General features: G+C 42.2%; 1 pseudogene; it reads left to right on the top strand.

The window, feature by feature from the left end:
- Nucleotides 1-3333: 3333 nt before the first annotated feature.
- Nucleotides 3334-3947, top strand: LOC122679934 (annotated as a pseudogene).
- The last annotated feature ends 10696 nt before the right edge of the window (nt 3948-14643 follow it).

The raw sequence follows: 14643 nt of genomic DNA, 5'->3' as shown, positions 1-14643 counted from the left end.
TGTTTTTAGAAGTGAAACACTTTCAGGATTCTGTTGGAGATAGGAGTGCAGTGGGTGGAGATGAAAATGGTAAAAACTAAAACTAGATCTAAAAAATTTCAGTTGTATGCTATTTCTAAGATTCTTGGCAAATTTAAGATTCTGAGTCCCTGGTCCTTATTGTAATTATCTTATGTGATCTCAGGAGAATTCAATGACTGCTCTGACCTTCCTGGTTCCCACTCTCTTCCCCCAAAGTCATGTGCATCTTATTCTTCAAGGGCACAGAATAGAAAAATAAGGACAAAACCAACATTCTGTGAATAGGCAATTAACAGAAAAAAAGTACAAATTGCTTTTGGACTTTTGGGATTAACCTAACCCATAAAAAGGAATATATTTAAATTAAGATGCCACTTTTTTTACCAATAAGATTTACCAGTAATATAGTATATTGGTGAAGACATAGAGAAGACAGTCACTCATGCGTTGTTTTGGTTTTTTGGGGTTTTTTTGTTTTGTTTTGTTTGGAATGTAAATTGGTACAAACTCTATAGAGAGCAATTTGCTAACATGCAATCAAAGTTACAAAGGCACATTCCTTTGACCCCACAATTCCACCTCCAAGAATTTTTCCCACAGATATTCTCATATATGAGATAAATGACCTAAGTACAAGGGTAGACACTCCAGCATTGTTGGTTATAGCAAAGTATTAGAATCCTGAATTCTGAAAGTTCTAGTACCAAAGTTTCAAGCAAATTATGGAATATCCAAATAATGGAATACAACACAGTCATTCAATCTCTAAGACAGATAAATGAAAAAAGTAAGAAGCAGAACAGTGTAATAAAATATTACCATTTGTATTTTAAAAAGAGTAGTTATATATTGCTTTTATATGTATAAAATATCACTGGAAGGTTAAATAAGAAACAGTGGTGGTTTCTGGGGGAAGATAGTAGTGAAAAGAAAAGTTACCACTGTATTCTCTTTTGATCTTCCCAATTTTGAGCCATGTGGGTGTTTTACCCAGGCTTCCCAGGTGACTCTGTGGTAAAGAACCTACCTGCCAATGCAGGTGATGTGGGTTCCTTCCCTGGGTCAGGAAGATCCCCTGGAAATGGATATAGCAACCAACTCCAATATTCTTGCCTGGAAAATCCCATGGACAAAGGAGCCTGGCAGGCTACAGTTCATGGGGTTGTAAAGAGTTGGACACGACTTAGTGACTAAACAACAACAGGAAGATGTTCCAAAAGCAAAGACAGAGCTGTATTCAGTTCAGTTCAGTTGCTCAGTAGTGTCCAACTCTTCACGACCCCATGAACTGCAGCATACCAGGCTTCCCTGTCCATCACCAACTCCTGAGCTTTCTCAAATTCATGTCCATTGAGTCGGTGATGCCATCCAACCATCTCATCCTCTGTCATCCCCTTCTCCTCCCACCTTCAATCTTTCCCAGCATCAGGGTGTTTTCTAAGGAGTCAGTTCTTTGCATCAGGTAGCCAAAGTATTGGAGCTTCAGCTTCAGCATCAGTCTTTCCAATGATATTCTGGACTGATTTCCTTTAGGATTGACTGATTCGATCTCCTTGCTGTCCCAGGGACTCTCAAGAGTCTTCTCCAACACCACAGTTCAAAAGGATCAATTCTTCAGAGCTCAGCTTTCTTTATGCTCCAACTCTCAGAGCTGTATTACAATATTTTTAATTTTTGAAAGGTTTAAGGAAATAACCTCATTGAAAAAGCTTATATTTAGCAAAGACTGAAAAAATTCAGATATTCAGAGACTTCAGGTGCTAGGGTGCTAAGTCGCTTCAGTCGTGTCCGACTCTTTGCAACCACCAGGCTCCTCTGTCCAAGGGATTTTCCTGGCAAGAATACTGGAGTGGGTTGCCATTTCCTTCTCCAGGGGATCCTGCTGACCCAGGGATGGAACGCACATCCTTTACGTCTCCTGCATTGGCAGGCAGGTTCTTCACCACTAACACCACCTGGGAAGCCCTAGGGGAAAAACATTCAGGAAGAGGGAACGGCCAGTGCAAAGGCCCTGAGGCAAGAACATGCTGGCTCCATTAGGGACTTACAAAGACACCCAAAACAGAGCTCAGTGATACAAACTCAGTTTGAAAGGCTTATTCTGGCTTCTGGATTGTGGCCAGACTATAAACGGGGGCGGAGGGGGAAGCATGAAAGGGACCAGTTAGGAGTAACTGGCTACCAATTATGGTAACCCAGGCAAGAACTGATGATAACTCAGACCAGGTAGATTTAGTGGAGGTGATACAAAGTAGTCAAAATTTGCAGAGAGCCAAAATATTTCCTGATGGAGTAAATATTGGAGAGAGAAGGATGAGAAAAGGAAAGAAGTCAACTAGATGCAGAAGATTACAAGGGGAGGAGATTTGATATAAAAATATGAATCCTCTTTTGAACATGTTGAGTGTGTGTGTGTGTGTGTGTGTGTGTGTGTGCTCAGTCATGTCCATGTGCTCAGTCGTGTCTGACTGTTTGTGATCCCATGGACTGTAGCCCACCAGGCTCCTCTGTCCACAAAATTTTCCAGGCAATGATACTGGAGAGAGTTGCCAGTTCCTCCTCCAGGGCATCTTCTCTACCCAGGAACTGAACCCATGTCTCTTGCATCTCCTACATTGGCAGGTGTATTCTTTACCACCTGCCCATTAATTTGAAGCCCATTAAGTTTTTAATAAATGCCTATTAGAGAGGGCTTCCCAGGTGGCGCTAGTGGTAAAGAACCTGCCTGCCAGTGCAGGAGATGTAAAGGACATGGGTTCCATCCCTGAGTCAGGAAGATCCCCTGGAAAAGGAAATGGCAACGCACTCCAGTATTCTCACCAGGAAAATTCATTGGACAGGGGAGCCTGGCAGTCGCAAGGAGTTGGACACAACTGAAGCAACTTAGCACCCCTAGCACCCTAGAAAGATGGAGTAACAGAGATCAGATGGACCCTCCCTCCTGAAACAGACAAACCACAGCAGCAACAAAAGCATCAAATATATGAAACAACGGTTTTTTAGACATTGGCCCTCAGTACTAAAGTACTGAGGTACTTTAGTCACCTCAGGTACTAAAGACGATGATTTCTGAGAGACTGGATCCTATGATTGCCCCAGCTTAACTGCTTTGAGAGAGATTCGAACCTGAGGTGCTAGGAGAAACCCAGGAGGGCTCAGCAGACTCCTTGAGTTGAAGACACAGAGCCACAAGCACACAGAACTTAGTATCAGAGAGGAGTCAGCCACACAGAGAGAACTCCAGAAGATCCCTGCAAATATTCAGCCACAGCTGAGGAAATTACTGAAGGGTGGAGAGAAAAGCCTTGTGAGATGATTAGAGGTAATAGCACCCTGGGTGTGTGCATGCTAAGTCGCTCAGTTGGGTCTGACTCTTCGTGATACTATGGACTGTAGCCCACCAGGCTCCTCTATTCATGGGATTCTCCAGGCAAGAATGTTGGAGTGGGTTGTCATGCCCTCCTCCAGGCGATCTTCCCCACCCAGGGATTGAACGCAGGTCTCCCACACTGCAGGAAGATTCTTTACTGTCTGAGACACCAGGGAAGACCCAATAATACCCAACAGGTGACCAAAAAGCACATGAAAAGATGTTCGACATTACTAATTATTGGAGCAATGAAACTCAAAACTACAATGAAGTATCACTTCACATTGGTCAGAACGGCCACCACCAAAAAATCAACAAACAATAGCTATCCTGCCAATCGCTGCCACCACAGACACAAGCTGTGTGCAGCCCATTAAGCTTGCCAGGGTCACCAAGGAACTGGGCAGGACTGGTTTGCAGTGACGGTCATGCTGGTGCATATAGAATTCATGGCAATGTGAGCAGCTCCATCATTCGAAGTATGAAAGGCCCCGTGCATTAGGGCAATGTGCTCAGCCTACTGGAGTCGGAGCAAGAGGCTCAGAGGCTGCTCTGAACTTGTGGCTCCGTTCTAGATGTCTGGTTGACCATTTAGCCCATGAGGATGATCTGCTGTTAATAAATCATTTATATTGTATGTTAAAAAAAATCTACAAACAAAAAATGCTGAAGAAGGTGTGGAAAAAAGGGAACCCTCCTACACTGTGGGTGGCAGTGTAAAATGATACAGTCACTATGAAGAACAGAATAGAGGTTCCTTAAAAAACTAAAATTAGAGCCAACATGCGTGCATGCCAAGTCGCTTCAGGCGTATTCAACTCTTTGCTACCCTATGGACTATAGCCAGCCAGGCCCCTCTGTCCAGGGGATTCTGCAGGCAAGAATGCTGGAGCAGAGTGCCATGCCCTCCTCCAGGGGATCTTCCCGACCCAAGGATCGAACCCACATGTCTTACATCTCCTGCATTGGCATGCAGGTTCTTTACCCCTAGAGCCACCTGGGAAGCCCAACCAAACTGGAAAACCTCCAAATGTACGGGGCATTAGGTAGGGTGGGTCGGTTCAGTCACTCAGTCGTGTCCGACTCTTTGCGACCCCATGGACTGCAGCACGCCAGGCTTCCCTGTTAATCACCAACACCTGCAGCTTGCTCAAACTCATGTCCAACGAGTCTGTGATGCCATCCAACCATCTCATCCTCTGTCATCCCCTTCTCCTCCTTTCTTCAATCTTTCCCAGCATCAGGGTCTTTTCTAATGAGTCAGCTCTTCACCTCAGGTGGCCAAAGTATTGGAGTTTCAGCTTCAGTATCAGTCCTTTCAATGAATTTTCAGGACTAATTTCCTTTAGGATGGACTGGTTTGATCTCCCTGAAGTCCAAGGGACTCTCAAGAGTCTTCTCCAATATGACAGTTCAAAAGCATCAATTCTTCGGCGCTCAGCTTTCTTTATAGTCCAACTCTCACACCCATACTTGACTACTGAGAAAATCATAGCTTTGACTAGATGGACCTTTGTCAGCAAAGTAATGGCTCTGCTTTTTAATATGCTGTCTAGATTGGTCATAGCTTTTCTTCCAAGGAGCAAGCATCTTTTAATTTCATGGCTGCAGTCACCATCTGCAGAGATTTTGGAGCCCAGAAAAATAGTCTCTCACTATTTCCATTGCTTACCCATCTATTTGCCATGAAGTAATGAGACTGGATGCCATGATCTTAGTTTTCTGAATGTTGAGTTTTAAATCAACTTTTTCACTCTCCTCTTTCACTTTCATCAAGAGGGTCTTTAGTTCTTCGCTTTCTGCCATGAGGGTGGTGTCATCTGCATATCTGAGGTTTTTGATATTTCTCCCAGCAATTTTGATTCCAGCTTGTACTTCATTCATGATGTACTCTGCACATAAGTTAAATAAGCAGGGTGACAATATACAGCCTTGACCTACTCATTTCCCAATTTGGAATCAGTCTGTTGTTCCATGTCCAGTTCTAACTGTTGCTTCTTGGCCTGCATACAGATTTCTCAGGAGGCAGGTAAGATGGTCTGATACTCCCATCTCTTTCAGAATTTTCCACAGTTGATTGTGATCCACAGAGTAAAAGGCTTTGGCATAGTCAATAAAGCAGATTTGGATGTTTTTCTGGAACTCTCCTGCTTTCTTGATGATCCAACGGATGTTGGCATTTTGATCTTTGGCTCCTCTGCCTTTTCTAAATCCAGCTTGAACATCTGGACATTTTTGGTTCATGTACTGTTGAAGCCTGGCTTGGAGAATTTTGAGCATTATTTTGCTAGCGTGTGAGATGAATGCAAGTGTGCAGTAGTTTGAACATTCTTTGGCATTGCCTTTCTTTGGGACTGGAATGAAACCTGACCTTTTCCAGTCCTGTGGCCACTGCTGAGTTATCCAAATTTGCTGGCATATTGAGTACAGCACTTTCACATCATCTTTTAGGATTTGGAAGAGCTCAGCTGGAATTCCATCACCTCCACTAGTTTTGTTCATAGTGATGCTTCCTAAGGCCCACTTGACTTCACATTCCAGGATGTATGGCTCTAGGTGAGTGATCACACCATCGTGGTTATCTGGGTCATGAAGATCTTTTTTGTACAGTTCTTCTGTGTATTCTTGCCACCTCTTCTTAATATCTCCTGCTTCTGTTAGGTTCATGCCATTTCTGTCCTTTATTGTGCCCATCTTTGCATGAAATATTCCCTTTGTATCTCTAATTTTCTTGAAGAGATCTCTAGTCTTTCCCATTCTATTGTTTTCCTCTAGTAGAAGGGTCTTATCTCAGCAACAGGGAACAATGGGCCATAGATTAAATGCTGCTCTGGTCCCAGATAATAAAAGTTAAAAGCAAGACTCAAAGGTTCAAAATGTTTCCAAGTAACTTAACTGAGTCCAAGAACAAAGCTCAAAAATATTTATAGAATTACAAAAATATCCAGCACTCAACAAGATAAAATTCACAGTCTGACAGCCAATCAAAGAATATGAAATATTTAAAAAAGCAGGAAAATATGATCCATAACAAGGAGAAAAATCCACCAAAACTGATACAGATGTAAGAATTAGCAGACCCATTAAAATGATTGTTCTGATATGGTTATAACTGTCAAAAAGTTACAAACATGCCTATGAGACTCCCTAGGAGAGATGTTAAGTCAGCTGATGTGTAGATTTTGGAGCTGACACAAAAGGTCTGAGCTAAAAATATAAACTTCAGAGTCATTGGTAGGTATATAGATGGGTGTTTAAAGCCACAGCTTGGACGAGGCCGCCAAGGGAGTGAAGCAGGATAAAGAAGAGAAAAAGATCAAGATCAATGAATATGCCCTGAGACACACCATCAAAAGTCTGGGAGAACAGGAGAAATCAGCCAAGCAGGCTCAGAAATAGCAGCTGCTGTGGAGTGAGTCTGTGTCTCTCCCTCAAAATTTATATGTTGAAGCCTTAACTTTTAACATCATGGTATTTGGAGGTAATGTAACCCAAAAAGGAAACCGGCTGCTCAAAAGTCAATAAAGAGGCCACGTTGGTGATGGAAAGGAAAGTTTGCTTTATTTTGGTTACCAGCAACTAGTGGGGATAAGATGCTTGGATGGCATCACCACTCAATGGACATGAGTTTGAGCAAACTGGGAGATACTGAAGGACAGGGAAGCCTGGCATGCTGCAGTCTATGGGCTTGCAAAGAGTCAGACATGACTTAGCGACTGAACAATCAGTGGGGATTTTTCAAAGGACAGGAGTTGGCCTGTGGGCCAACTCCCCCCACTGGCAATCAGTGGGCTAGAGCTTTTACAGGCTGAGGGAGGCGGCAACGTGCAGAAACAGCACAATCAGCTCTGACAGTCATCTGGAAATTAGTCATGGGTGATCTGAGCAGCATCACCTTGATTAAGTACACTTATTTTTCAATTCCAGGGTCAGTTTGTTCTTGTTTCTTTAAGGCCAATTCTTTGAATTGTGGCAGTTTATATCATGGCTACAGTCTAGTCATCCTGTAGTTGACTTCTCCACCTGGGGTTTCAGTATCTATAAGGCAGCTCACAGGATATGGCTCAGAATATTATCCTTAGCCCTTGAGAAGGAACTAGAGGTCCTTTGACCATGCTTAATGTCTAAACTCTTATTATTTGGCCTCCTTTGACTGTTTTCCTTTGTTTCTGCATGTTCTCACTTCTCTGGTTAAACTCATTCTTTGGCTAAAGTTTTTCCACAGACATAAGGCAAACTGAGCCTAAGTTTCTTCTTCTATAAAATGGGGGTAATAATAAAAGTAACTCATACAAGCCTTATACAATAGTATCTTTTGCAATCTCATATGAATATTAAAGAATCACAAGCATGAAAAAGCATGAAATAATGCCATTTGCAGCATCATGAATGATCCTAGAGATTGCCATACTCAGTGAAGTAAGTCAGAAAAAGACAAACACCACATGATATCACTTATATGTGGACTCTAATATATGACATGAGTGAACTTAGCTATGAAACAGGAACAGACTCTCAGTTGTAGAGAACAGATATGTGGTTGCCAAGGGGTCAGGATGTGGGAGAGGGAAGGACTGGGAGCTTGGGATTAGCAGATGCAAACTATTATATATATAGGATGAGTAAACAACAAGGTCCTACTATATATCACAGGGAACTATATTAAATATCCTATGATAGGCTATAATGGAAAAGAATATGAAAAAATAATATATATATATGTATAGCTGAATCACTTTTGCTGTACAATATATGCCAGTAAATTCTTTAATCGATATTAAAGAGTTAAATAAGATACTACAAGTGACAGGCTTAAGGCAGCATCAGGCACGCTGTCAGCTGTACTGGGGAGGGGTCCTATAGTGTCTTACCGCCTTGATACACACAATCGGAAGGCAGGATCCTTCTTCGTGACTATGATCTTACAATCATACTTTTTCAGTCAGCCTGCTAGAACGCAACACACCTTTCAGTCAGTCTGGTGGAATGCAACATAGATTACTACAATCATTAAAGGCATTTCTAGAGAGTTGGAGCATAAAGAAAGCTGAGCACCAAAGAATTGCTGCTTTTGAACTGTGATGTTGGAGAAGACTCTTCAGAGTCCCTTCAATGCAAGGAGATCCAACCAGTCCATCCTAAAGGAAATCAGTCCTGAATATTCATTGGAAGGACTGATGCTGAAGGTGAAACTCCGATACTTTGGCCACCTGATGGGAAGAACTGACTCATTGAAAAAGACCCTGATGCTGGGGAAGATTGAAGGCAGGAGGAGAAGGGATGATGCAGGATGAGATGGCTGGATGGCATCACCAACTCGATGGACATGAGTTTGAGCAAGCTCCAGGAGTTGGTGATGGACAGGGAAGCCTGGTGTGCTGCAGCCCATGGGGTCACAGTTGGTCATAACTGAGCGACTGAACTGAACTGAAGGCAATTTTACATCCCCACTCTCAAGTAATCTCTCCATCTCTGCTCATCACGATGAGTTACCATATCTATTCACACTGAAAGATAAAAGATGATAATGAGGACAGCATAGGATGCCAAAGCAAGCAGCCAAGTACAAGGAAAGGAGACTGGAAAGGGTCAGGACCACCTAAGACACACTGAGACAACTTCATAAATTTCTGGGGGAAATTCTACATTAAATTATGTCACAAGTATTAATACACACACACACACACACACACACACCCAAGCAGATGTAAAGTTCACCTACGTCCAACCTGTGTGCTCAATTGCTCTGTCATGTCCAACACTTTGCAACCCTTTAGACTGTAGCCGTTCAGGGGCTCCTCTTGTCCATTCAGCAAGAATAATGGAGTGGGTTGCCATTTCCTCTGCCAGGGGATCTTCCCAACCCAGGGACTGAATCTGTGTCTCCTGCATCTCCCACACTGCAGACAGATATTTTACCTCTGAGCCATTGGGGAAGCCCCGGTCCAACTTAGTTAATTTTTCCAAAATCTCGATCAGAATACCTCTGTCCAGCCTCTTGGGTTCAGCCCTTTTCTGTTATCACCACCTCTGCTTGGTTCCATGTAAAGACCAGATTCTCTCTCTTTGCTTCCAGTGATCCCAGAATTGTATTTCTTTTATCCTGAGTTTGTCTCCACTGTTTACTTAGGCACTTTTTTTGCTTTTGCCCCTGGCTCCTGTGAATTTTTATTCTAACCAATCTCTTTTTTTCCCATTGGAAACCTTAGGTTCTTCTTGCTTCCTGTGCAAGAGAGAAGAAGAAACAGCTTCATTTTACCCATGAGTAGAGAGTACCCAGACAAACCTGAGCATACTGTGCCAAAAATATATCAAAGTCAGTTCCAAGCAGAGAAGACAAAAGAGATCATTTACTTTCAGGCTAAATATAAAGGAAGACAGATTGCAAACAGCCTATTTGGAGGTCAGACAGAATACAGTGGTTAAAATTAGGATTAGCACCTTGCTGGCTGTTGTTGGTATTCTGTGTCATTTGTATTCCTTTGTAGTATAAGAGGCTTTTCAAACAGAAGCTGCACCCCCAGGAAAGAAGACCACTAGGCAACAAAAGCAAAAATAAACAAGTGGGACTACATCAAACTAAAAAGCTTCTGCTCAGGAAGAAAACCATCTTCAAAATGAAAAGGCAGCCAACATGATGGGAGAAAATAATCTGAAACTGCTTCTCTGACAATCGGTCAATATCCAAAATACACAAGGAACTCATATGACTCAATAGCCAAAAAAAAAGAAAAAAGAAAAGGAAATAACCCAATTCAAAAATGAGCAAAGGACCTGAACAAACCTTCCCCACGGAAGCCGTACAATGGTGGCCAATGGGTACGTGAAAAAATGCTCAGCATCACTAATAATCAGGGAGATACAATTCGAAGCCACAGTGAGGGAAATCCCTGGTGGTCCAGTGGTTAGCACTCTGTGCTTTCACTGCCAAGGGTGTGGGTTCAATCCCTGGTCAGAGAACTAAGATCCCACAAGCCTCGTGGCACAGCCAAAAGAAAAAATGCATACATACACAAAATGAAATATCATTTCATATCTGTTAGGTTGGCTATTATCAAAAAACAAGAGATATCAATTACTGAGAAGAATTTGGAGAAAAGGGAATCCTTGTACATTGTTTTTGAGAATGAAAATTGATACAACTGCTATTAAAACAGTATGAAGTTTTCTCAAGAAATCAAAAATAGATCTTCCGTGGGATCCATCAATCCCACTTCTGGGTGTTTATCCAAAAGAAATGAAATGATTATCCCAAAAAGACATCTATATTTCCATGTTCATTGCAGCATTATTCACAATAGGCAAGACTTGGAAATAACCTAAGTGTCAATCAACAGATGGATGGATCAAGAAAAAATAGTGTGTGAGTGTGTGTGTATGTGTATATACACAATATATATAATATAATTCAGCCTTAAAAGAAAGTGGGGGGAAGGAAATCCTGTCATTTGCAACAATATGGGTGAAACGGGAGGAGGTTACTTCAAGTGAAATAAGACAGAGAAAGGCAATACTGCATGATACCACATATGTGTCAAATCTTTTTGAGAAAGTTAAACTCATAGGAAGAGAAAGTAAAAAAGTTGTCACCCTGGGTTGAGGCATAGGGGAAATAGAGAGTGATCGATACAAGGGTGTAAATTATAGTTATAAGATAAATAAGGTCTGAGGCTCTAATATGTAACATGGTGACTATAATTGATAACAATATATTGTATCACTGAAATTGACCAAGAGAGTAGAATGTCAATGTTCACACACACACAAAAAAATTAAGGATAAACATGTGAGTTGAGGGCTTCCCTGGTGGCTCCGACAATAAAGAACACACCAATGCAGGAGATGCAATAGGTGCAGTTTTGATCCCGGGGTCGGGAAGATCACCTGGAGAAGGGAATGGCAACCCACTCTAGTATTCTTGCCTGGAGAATCCCACTGACAGAGGGGCCTGGCGGGCTAGAGTCCATGAGGTCACAAAGAAATAGACACAACGGAGTGAGTAACACATACACACACGTGAGGTGAGAGGTGTGGGAATTAACTGGGTAGAAGATATCCTTTCACAATATATATGCAGATCAAATCATCACATTGTACACTTTAATTATCTTACAATTTATTTGTGAGTTACACCTGAAAATAGCTGAAAAGAAGTTTTCTCATATTTTTAAATCTAAAAAAAAAAAGAATGCATATTCAGAAAGTTAAAAAGTCACATTTTCACAGGATATTTTTCTGATAGAAATCAAAGTAAAAGCAATTTATAGAACACCAAAATCCCACCAGCTCCTTCTGGTCCAATTTCAACCAGGGTCTTTCCCAGAGAGTCCTCTTGGCCTCTGGTCACCATCTTTTTTCCCAGGCGTGAGGTGCTGACCCACCAGTCCTTTTTCTTTTCTTCTGACCAAAGAAATGTGACAGTTCACCTGCTTTTTGAAAAGCTGTCTTTTCTTGAGTTTCAGATGAAGCACACATGTTGTTCCCAAGTGACTTGCAAGGCTGTATGATTGATTCAAACCACAACGAAAAATTTTCTAGCCCTTCTAGGCCTTGGCAAGGAGCCCTTCCCAGCTCTAAAGTCTCTAATGATGACTCACTTAGAACCCTCCCCTGCCACTCACCAGGGAATTATCTGATAATACAGCTAACGATGAGAAAAACAACCCATCTTGTTGTCTGAGGCAGCAGCAACAAGCAAATCTTCACCAATATCTCGGCAAATCAGTGACAGCAGAACCCAGATAGACTGAATACTCTCGCTGGTAGAGATAGACTTCTTTCCTCTGTTATTTGTCAGATTTCAGGGTAATTTTTTTTCCATTCCTGCAGTAATTAAAAAGAAGGAAAATGTCTACATCACAAGCATATTTCTTAATCTTAATATTTTCGTGATTCTTTTTTTTTTTTCCTAGAAGATTCTCCCTTCTCCTGTCCAAAGCATGGTAGTCCAGGGTTCACAGTCAACTCCATGGCACATGGAATGACTGGTGGTGGAGTGGGGGAAGGTAGTTGGCAGGTATGCAGTTAAGGAGTAACATAAATGGCTTTATGCTCCGTGCTCAATTGGACAAGTTCCTTCCAGAAGCTTCCTATTGTAACCCCCCTTTGGTTCTTCAGACCTTTCGATTAGCTTTCTGGTTACTTCATCATGTGTTAATGCAGTCTAAGGTCAGCTGTGGAATTTGGCCCTTTTGGTCTGTGGGAGATCGAAGTCCTTTCTTGATGGGACACATATACACCCCTTTTGGCTTTTGATTTTTAAAAAAATTGGATTCCTGAAAACCACGTGTCACATCAAACAGACCAGAGTCTCCCTGAACTCTTAATCTCAGGCCATGGCTTTCGTAAGACACCTCATCTGGGGCAATGGCCACACTCTCCTGTCCTCAGTTTAAAAAGTACTAATCTCTGGATAGAAAAGCTTATGGTTACTGAAGCGGGGACGGGGTGGGAGGGATAAATGAGGAGTTTGGGATTAGCAGATTCCAAACTATTATACACAGGGTAGATATAAAAAACAAGGTCCCACTATATAGCACAGGGAACTATATTCAATATCCTATAATAAACCATAATGGAAAACAGTATGGTGAAAAAGTTGGCTTAAAACTCAACATTCAGAAAATTAAGATCATGGCATCTGGTCCCATCACTTCATGGCAAATAGATGGGGAAACAATGGAAACAGTGACAGACTTTATTTTGGGGGGCTCCAAAATCACAGCAGATGGTGACTGCAGCCATGAAAGACACTTGCTCCTTGGAAGAAAAGTTATGACCAACTGAGACAGCATATTAAAAAGCAGAGACACTACTTTGCCAACAAAGGTCCATCTGGTCAGAGCTATGGTGTTTCCAGTAGTCATATATGGATATGAGTTCAGTTCAGTTCAGTCGCTCAGTGCTATCCGCCTCTTTGTGACCCCATGGTCTGCAGCATGCCAGGCCTCCCTGTCCATCACCAACTACCAGAGTTTACTCAAATTCATGTCCATTGAGTTGGTGAGACCATCCAACCATCTCATCCTCTGTGGTCCCCTTCTCCTCCCACCTCAGTCTTTCCCAGATTCAGGGTCTTTTCAAATGAGTCAGCTCTTCACATCAGGTTGCCAAAGTACTGAAGTTTCAGCTTCAACATCAGTCCTTCCAATGAATATTCAGGACTGATTTCCTTTAGGATGGACTGGTTGGATCTCCTTGCATTGAAGGGACTCTCAAGAGTCTTCTCCAACACCACAGTTCAAAAGCATCAATTCTTCGGTGCTCAGCTTTCTTTATAGTCCAGCTCTCACACCCACACATGACTACTGGAAAAACCGTAGCCTTGACTAGAAGGACCTTTGTTGGCAAAGTAATGTCTCTGTTTTTTAATATGCTGTCTAGGTTGGTCATAGCTTTTCTTCCAAGGAGCAAGCATCTTTCAGTTTCATGGCTGCAGTTACCATCTGCAGTGATTTTGGAGCCCAAAAAAATAAAGTCTGCCACTGTTTCCACTGTTTCCCCATCTATTTGCCATGAAGTAATGAGACTGGATGCCATGATCTTGGTTTTCTGAATGTTGAGTTTTAAGCCAACTTTTTCACTCTCCTCTTTCACCTTCATCAAGAGGGTCTTTAGTTCTTCTTTGCTTTCTGCCTTAAAGGTGGTGTCATCTGCATATCTGAGGTTATTGATATTTCTCCCGGCAATCTTGATTCCAGCTTGTGCCTCATCCAGCCCAGCGTTTCTCATGATGTACTCTGCATATAAGTTAAATAAGCAGGGTGACATACAGCCTTGACGTACTCCTTTTCCTATTTGGAACCAGTCTGTTGTTACATGTCAGGTACTAACTGTTGGATGTGAGAGTTGGATTATAAAGAAAGCTGAGTGGTGAAGAATTGATGCTTTTGAACTGTGATGTTAGAGAAGACTCTTGAGAGTCCCTTGGACTACAAAGAGATCCAACCAGTCCATCCTAAAGGGAATCAATCCTGAATATTCATTGGAAGGACTGATGCTGAAGCTGAAACTCCAATACTTTGGCCACCTGATGTGAAGAACTGACTCATTGGAAAAGACTCTGATGCTGAGAAAGATTGAAGGTGGGAGGAAAAGGGGACGACAGAGGATAAGATCGTTGGTTGGCATCACCGACTTGATGGACATGAGTTTGAGCAAGCTCCAGGAGTTGGTGATGGACAGGGAAGCCTGGCGTGCTGCAGTCCATGGGGTCACAATGAGTCGGACACCACTGAGTGATTGAACTGAAT

This window comes from Cervus elaphus, chromosome 22, assembly GCF_910594005.1.
Source record: "Cervus elaphus chromosome 22, mCerEla1.1, whole genome shotgun sequence".
Classification (NCBI taxonomy): Eukaryota; Metazoa; Chordata; class Mammalia; order Artiodactyla; family Cervidae; genus Cervus; species Cervus elaphus.
Note: the sequence above shows the minus strand (reverse complement) of the source record. Positions and strands in the feature narration are given on the sequence as shown.